This window comes from Solanum dulcamara, chromosome 3 (genome assembly GCF_947179165.1).
Source record: "Solanum dulcamara chromosome 3, daSolDulc1.2, whole genome shotgun sequence".
Taxonomy (NCBI): Eukaryota; Viridiplantae; Streptophyta; class Magnoliopsida; order Solanales; family Solanaceae; genus Solanum; species Solanum dulcamara.
In genome coordinates this window covers 11,130,840-11,139,166 of record NC_077239.1, presented here as the reverse complement: position 1 = coordinate 11,139,166, position 8,327 = coordinate 11,130,840, and the positions used below count along the sequence as shown (strand labels likewise).

At 35.0% G+C, this 8,327-nt stretch overlaps 2 pseudogenes; one reads left to right on the top strand and one right to left on the bottom strand.

Moving 5' to 3' along the window:
- Positions 1–4,862: 4,862 nt before the first annotated feature.
- LOC129883447 (uncharacterized) lies at positions 4,863–6,229 on the bottom strand (annotated as a pseudogene).
- A 178-nt stretch (positions 6,230–6,407) lies between these two features.
- Positions 6,408–8,327, top strand: LOC129883446 (uncharacterized; annotated as a pseudogene).

Sequence of the window (8,327 nt, the reverse complement as noted above, 5' to 3'; positions counted from 1 at the left end):
TGGTCTAAGAACCTCATCTATGGCCCATGATTCCATATATGATTTGTAGATGTTGTTTGTAGATCCAAAAAATTCTGCAGACTTAAATTTTTTTGAGCTTTTCAAAATCTGATCTGGGCTTGGGGCTTTTGAAATGGTACATGAAATCTCTATAATGAAATCAGAAATCAATAATAGGAATATAGAGAGAATTTCGAACACATTGAACTTTGGGTAAAAAACCTAGTTTTGATCTTGCTAACTAAAATCATATATGTAGGGCTCGAGGAAGGACTATGTTCATCACTATGATAGTCTTACATACCTTAAACACTTCACAAATCTTGAAGAAGAACCCTAACATGATGATGAACGATCAAGAAACCAATTCTTGAACTTCTTGGATTTATTTGTTGAAAACCTTATGGTCAAGGGTTAAGATTCCTATCAACAATTCATGAATAGATGAAGGAATTTGATTTGGAAAGCTTGAAATCCATGGAGAAAGTCTTATCTTGATGAAGGAGGATGAGAGGATGGGAAAACCACCTTTAGGGCTTGAAAGAATAGCCAAAATGAGAAAACTCATATTAAAACCAACTTAAATGATTTCGTCGGCCCACCGGTGTTTCCACGGGTGATATACCTATACAAAATTGTCCAACGTAGGTTAGACGCATGTACAAAACAGAATTCCTCTTAATATTTCCCTAATAAATGTTAGAACGGTGTTTCACATGTTCTTAACTGTTCAACGCCAGTGAAACGCCTGTTCAAAACAGAATGTCTGTCAAAACTAAAATGATTATAACTTTTGACTCGGACTTTAGATTGACAAGAGGTCGGCATCCTTGGAAATAAGACTCAAAGATCTTTAATTTGATAGGTAATGAGAAAGATAAATCTTCATATTCTAAGGGATATGCTCATTTGTAGTTGTCTCAAGTAATATCTTCCATCCAAACTCAATTGGTAAGGAAGCTTTAAACTCAACTTTGTGCTAGAGGGTTTTTATGAACGTAATTCATCTCCAAAACTATTCCCACACTAAATAATTTACTTTCACACCTATGCACCATTAGGAATCACCTATTACATACCTATATGCTTATGAAGAATGGTTCGGGTCTTAGCATAGAATTTGTGAGATGTTATAATATTTCCCTCTTGGGATGGTTCATCCTCGAATGATGATCAAGGTAGGGAAACCAAATTAAGTTAACTTTATATGATTTGAACTCTCCATCAGGGTTATAAAAAGACTTGATATGCTTCATCCTCTATATGCTTATTTATTGCACCTGCAAAGCTGGAATGCCATCCAAACCCATGATGGAACATGCAAAGCTGCAATGCTGTGACAACTCGAACCACACCTAGTTAAGAAATTTAGTCCTAGAACAAGAAAAAATCAGGTCCAAGTCAATCACTCAAAATCATTTTGCATCTCATATATAGGGGAATAAGATGCCTTCAAAAATGACATTATTTACGAGCTTTTCCTTTTACCCTTCTCTTTACTATTCATCTCTTTTTTCAGTTTACAATGAAATGAAAGGGGTTCTATGAAAAATTTAAAGTTGATTCTTTTAAATATCATATATTGTTCTAGTAAAGTTTCTAGAATAGTCTAGTGCAGTATCTAGGATAAGCATATTGTAAGAACATCTAGATTTTTCTACCAAAATTGTCATTCTCATTTCTAGCTTTCTCTTATTTAATTGAATCTTTCGATCTTAGTTAATGACCTTGGGCTAGCAGAAGGTCTCTCCAAGTTATACTTTTCTTCTGTTATTCTCAACATGGTATCATAGCCATAATCATACATTGACTTCTAGATTTTATTTCAAGATCGGGTTAGTGGTAGATTCAATTAGTTTGTCTTGAGATTTAAGCAGTCATGTTAATGGACTGGGGATAGAATTATTAAACCAATCAAATTATAAGGTATGAAAGACATGGAATCATACCTTGTGGGAGAGGATTTGTGGACTGTTGTTAATGGGAGTAACACAAGCCCTTATAATGACAAACTAGAAAATAGTAGAACATACAAGAAGTGGAAGCAAACTAATGTGAAAGCGGAGTTCATCTTGAAGTGGTCAATATATTCTAGTTTATTTGATCATATTATAACGTGTAAATCAGCTTACGAACTATGGAGGACCCTCAATTAGTTGTTCAACAAGAAGAATGAAGTGCGACTATAGATATTTGAAAATGAATTGGCTACCACCATTCAAAGTAATATTTCTATTGCCAAGTATTTGTTTTTAAGATTAAGAACTTATGTTCTGAGACATCTTTATTGAATCCGGATGAGGCTATCTTTGAAGAACGAATAAGAAGAAATATTATTCATATGAAGCTTGAATATATTCCTTTTGTGACATCGATTCAATGATAGGATCAACAACCATTCTTGGAGGAATTTGAGAATTTGTTCTAATCATAGGAGTTACTAGCCAAATAGTTGACTAGTGTATTTGTCAAGGGAGGGAAAAATATTCTTGTAGCTTACAAGAGGAACTTTAAAGAAAAAACAAGAGTTATCCACACACTCGATCCTCAAGTAGTTCAAGCTCTCAGAAATCTAAGACTCTCAATTGTAATCGGTGTGGGAAAATAGGGCATTTAAAAAGATATTGTCGAGATAAGGAGAGAACTATGGCTCAAACTAAGAAAGCTACTAAAGAAAAAGAAGAAGTCTAGGGAAGGTTCTTAGTAGCTGAGACTCGAGCAATAAATGTTATGGCTCCATCAATATTAAAAGAGATTGGATCCTGGATTTAGTATACAATATATTTCATCACGTGGATAAGGAAGACAATAATGTCATTAGCAAGAAGAAAGAAAATTCTGAAGATGCTCAAACTGGTAACGTAGTAGCTTCTATTGAGGAAATCAAAGAAGCAGAATCTGAAACTAGCAATAAAAGTACGGATGCTGGAATTCCAAACTTACCCATCACCGGTATTTCTCCAGATAGTACAAATGTCGGAGAGAAATGAGAAAGGGGGATTCTGGGAACTCAGGAAGGAGATAATTCACAAGGTTTGAAAAGGCCACCCAGAATAATTATCAAGCCAGCTCGCTACAAAGATGAAAACTTTACCAAAACATATTTATGATTCTTTGCAAGCCCAATTAATGGCAGAAAACCTTTATCATTTGAAGAAGCAAGAGGATTTAGAAAAAGCTGCTAAGAATTTCACCAAGGCATGGTTCAACACTTCAGTTGAGTTCTTTCACAGTAAGCTTGGGGTAGTTTCCAAAAAACTACTTTAAGGGGGAGTATGAAAGGGTTAAAGGTGATTTTCTGGAATATCATAGATTGGTCTAGTCAAGTTTCAGAATAGTCTAGTGTAGTATCTAAGATAAGCATCCAATAAAAGTATCTAGATATTCTAGAGTAGAAGATAAAGTTACTAGAATTTTCTTGTAGATGTTCTAGAGAATTAGATATTTGTAGAAAATCATTGAATAGCATAGATCTTATAGTATCTATAGGACCATCCATAGATAAGTATAAATATGGGACGGTCTTGTATATTTGTATAAACCCAACACTCATTCAGCTCAAATTGAAAGCAATTCAAGATTCTTCTTCCATAAAGAAGTGCTCTATCGAAATTCTCTTTCCCCTTTATAGATTCCTCTTTTTTAGTTGAATCTTTCAGTCTTAGTTACAATCTTGGTCTAAGAGAAGGTCTCCCCATGTTATACTTTTCTTCTGCTATTCTATACATATTCCACTTGGAAGATGTTTCAATACCAAACATTGTTTACTTTGAATTTTGCTAGTTAGTTGACCAACTAGAATGTTCAAAATCTCGACTTCTAAAAAAAAGAACCATAGGACCATATAATTTACTGTGGCACCCAAAAAATAGAACATGGACAACAAAAATCAAAACATATCTTTTATAAGCAGATTAAGAAAAAAATGATAAAAGTTTATAAAAAAACCTTCAATTTGTGTTAAATGTACTTCATGGCTAGGGATTCAAGAAAGGAGAATAATTGGGTCGATTAAAGAACCAAGCCGATGGCAAATAACTCCCAACTCATTACTTCAATTAATAGAGTTGCAGTGACACTTTAGTTTAATATTCAAGCCTTTAAATAAAGGAATTAAATATTCAAATGTCTTATACAAGGATTTCTTCCACGATATGCAGTGATACCAACTTTGAATGTCATTCGTCCTAAAGCCATGATAAAATTCACACGTAAAAAACAAAGCCAAAAATGGTCAGTGAGCTCTATTTCTACAAATATATGTGCATATGCAAGTACTTCAAATGCATAAACTATTAGCAAATAACAAAATTTAATGAATTACACTACTTATGGATTTACAGGAAAGAGAAAAAAAGAATCATACAGAGGTCGTTATACTATGTACTAGCTCTATGCAAATGCAGCAATATAAGAACCAGAAATAAGAAAAGTAAGAGCTAAAGTTGAAAAATAGGAAGAAAGAGAAAAGAAATGAAACATTTGGTGAAAGTCATTTGGAAAAACTGGAGAAACAATTAATACTTTAAATGTTGAAAGTCATTTGAAATCCATGTATATACAATTATAAGCAACATAAGATGGTCGATTAAATTTTCCGTCCAACACTTAATTAAGAAAGAAAACTTTCAATATACAGAGTATGATTCAAGTTCTACTTAACGGTATAGCTGATTCTAGTTCTAATTAACAGCACAACTCTTTCTTGGTCTATAGAAGGGAAAACAAACATGGCCAAAATTTCACTTGGATGCTGGATTGAGTGTCTTATTCATCTACACTACTCTATCATTAGCAATCACACAAGGGAGTTTAGGGAGGAGACAAAACTACTGAAGGCACCAAAATTACTTAATCATAGTCTAGAAGCCCTTGGCAGCAATCGAGTTTGTTTCTCTCTTGGCTTCAATGGTAGTTTCTTCTGCTTTATCCTTCTTCTTTCTTGAATATGTCACTATGGGTTGTTTGACAACATTCATGGAATCTCGATGAGTCTCTTCGCCCTTTGTCACATTGTTGTTTCCAATAACATACGAATTCTCCATCTCTTTGCTTTCACCACATGTCCTTTTTAAGTTTGAAGTATCTACAACCTTTCCCTGTGCCTCAATTTCAGCATCTGCCATGATTCTAAGAAGTTCTAAAAGCAAGGATGCAGGATCCAACTCTCAGCAACCAGTGGGAGCATTTGGTGCTTCTTGACCATTGAGAAAATATGAAGGGATCTGAAGAGAGAAGTAAAATATCTCTTCCCTTGGAATATTAAATACCTAGGGTCTAAATGCTGACGGAATATCGACGTGAAGCCAATTAATTTGACTAATGGATCCACTATGACACCTTCCTTCTCAGTGTAGTCGCCAAGAACTTCCACCATATCAAAGGTGTATATCACATTATTCGGAGTTAGCGCATTCCATTTAGGAGACCAATGTCTGTACAGAGCCCAAACATCCCCCTTTATGGAACTATTTGGATAACACCTCCAGCTCCTTTCACTACTTGACCTAGGGGGAAAAAGAATTGAGTATCTTATTAATTTCTTGCTTGGCTATCCTGAAATCTCAACTATTCTTGAGGAAGCCAGAACCAAACCAATTAATTGGGATAAGTTCGGAGTTATTTATAGAGTTCAACCAGCTGAATTGCAGTTTAAATGGAATTTTAGATATCATATTGTGAATCAGAGCATAATAGTGTGCCATGCAATCAATAGCATCATAAGCAGCCCAGACTTGATTCTCATCTCAATATTTTTCTGTTCTATCCTTGTCAAAATTATGGAAGTCGGGATCAAGAATAGTCATCGATTTAGCTTCTGGTTCAAAATCAAAAGGAGCACTAAAGACAGGCCACGTTTTCTGCTCGTGTAATATTTTGGAACCCACCACAACATCAAGAGCAGTTTTATCACTTCTCAAATTATTTTTGATAACTTTAGGAGCAATTTGCTTCTTTCTTTCCAATTATTTTCCTTCAAAGATGAACTTTGAGAAGTAGTAGTTGTGCTCCATTCTTTAAGCTTCTTGGTGATCTAAATCCTTGCCTTATTCGCCACAATGGTTGCCTTTTCTGCATCCAATTCACTAAGCTATCAGTTTTTGAACAGAAAGATATTATAGATATAGAGAGTTAACTCTTAAACTTTAGAGGCGTCTGATCAATATCAAACCATCACCTTCACGTTGGTTTGTTCTTGACTCTAACCCTTTTTTATAACCTTATACATAGTTCTCAACATACATTGATTTTTCTATGTGTTTTGAGGACATAAGTTTGATATTTAGTCCCATTTCTCCTCTTTCACGACCCAAAACTAGGGAAAAAAAGTGGACTCAAAAGTAGTGAACCAACAGATATCAATTAGTACTAGAGTATCCCTTACACTTGAGAGCACTTTTTATACAATGAATTGTACGACGAATGTGGTCATTTACTATTTTGACTGATTCTATAGAAGGCTCAGCAATAGGCTATCTGTTCACAAATGCTTGAAACCCGATAGTCAACAGCGATCCACTACAGTTAAAGCCATTATATTTCTTCCTAAAAAATAAATGTAGTTATTAACAGCATTGATTATTTTTGAGATTTTTCTGATGCTAATAACATCATTGATTTTTTGGGAAGAAAGATAATGGCTTTAACAGTGATGGATCATTGGTGACTATTGGGTTTCACGTATTTGTGAACAGCTCGCCTGCTGCAAAGCTTTCTATGGAATCGGCCAAAACAGTAAATGACTACATTTCTCGCACAATTCATGGCATAAAAGTGATCTCAAGTGTGAGTGATACTCTAGGACTACTTGATATCTGTTGGTTCACTATTTCTTTTGAGTCAATTTTTTTTTCTTGTTTTCTGTCTGGAGAGAAGGAATGGGATTAAATATCAAACTTATGTCTGCAAAATACATAAAAAGGAGTCAGTGCATGTTAAGAACTATAAGGTTATAGAAAAGGGTTGGAGTCAAGAACGAACCAAAGTAAAGATGATGTTTAAATATTGATCAGATGCCTTCAAAGATTAAGAGTTAGCTCTATATATCTATATATGTCTTTCTGTTCAAAAGCTGATTAATAAAAAGGAATGCATAGCTTAATGAATTGACTGCAGAGAGCGCTACCATTGTGGCGAATAAGGCTAGGATTGAGATCACCAAGAAGCTTAAAGAATGGAGCACAACTACTACTTCTCAAACTTCATCTAAGAAGGAAATAGAAGTAGAAAAGAAGAAGAAAATTGCTCCTGAAATTATCAAAAATAATCTGAGAATGGGATAAAACTACTCATAATGCTGTGGTGGGTTCCAAACTATTACGCGAGCAGAAAACGTGACCTACCTTTAGTGCTCCTTTTGATTTAGAACTAGAAGGTAAATTAATGACTATTCCTGAATCTGTCTTCCATAATCTTGATGAGGAAGGAACGGAAAACTCTTTTGATGAGAATCAACTCTTGGCTGCCTATTATGCTGATGATGGTATGCCGCGCTATTATTCTTTTATTAACCATATGATATCTAAAAATCTATTTAAACTACAATTTAGTTGGTTGAACTCCAAAAATGACTCCAAACTCGGCCCCAATTAATTGGGTTGGTTCTAGCATTCTCAAAACCAATGTAGATTCAGGATAGGCAAGCAAGAAATCAATAAGATGCTCAATTCATTTTCCCACAAGGTCAACTGAGTGAAAGGGGCTGGCGGTGTTATCCAAATATTCCCTAGAAAGGAGGATATTTGGGCTCTGTACAGGCATTGGTCTCCTAAATGGAATGTGCTAACTCCGAATAATATGATATACAACTTTGATATGGTGGAAGTGCTTGGCGACTACACTTAGAAATAAGGTGTCACAATTGATCCATTAGTCAAAGCAGTTGTCTTCACATCGGTATTCAGTCAGCATTTGGACCCTAGGTATTTTCATATTCCAAGGGATAGATGTTTCTCTTCTTTCTTCAAATCCCTTCATATTTGCTCACTGGAAAAGAAGCACCAAATGCTCCCACTGGTTGCTGGGAGTTGGATCCTGCAGTCCAGCATCTAGAACTTTTTAGTCATGGAAGATGCTGAAATAGAGGATTAGGTAAAAGTTATATATACACCAAACTTAGAAAGGACATGTGGTGAAAGTAAAGAGATGGAGAAGTCCTATGTGGTTGGAAACGACAATATGACAAAGGGTGAAAAGTCTCTTTGAGATTCCATGAGTGTTCTCAAACAATCCATAGTGACATATTCAGAAAGAAGAAGGAGAAAGCAGAAACAAGTACCATTGAAGCCAAGAGAGAAACAAGCTTGGATGTTGCTGAGGGTTTCTAG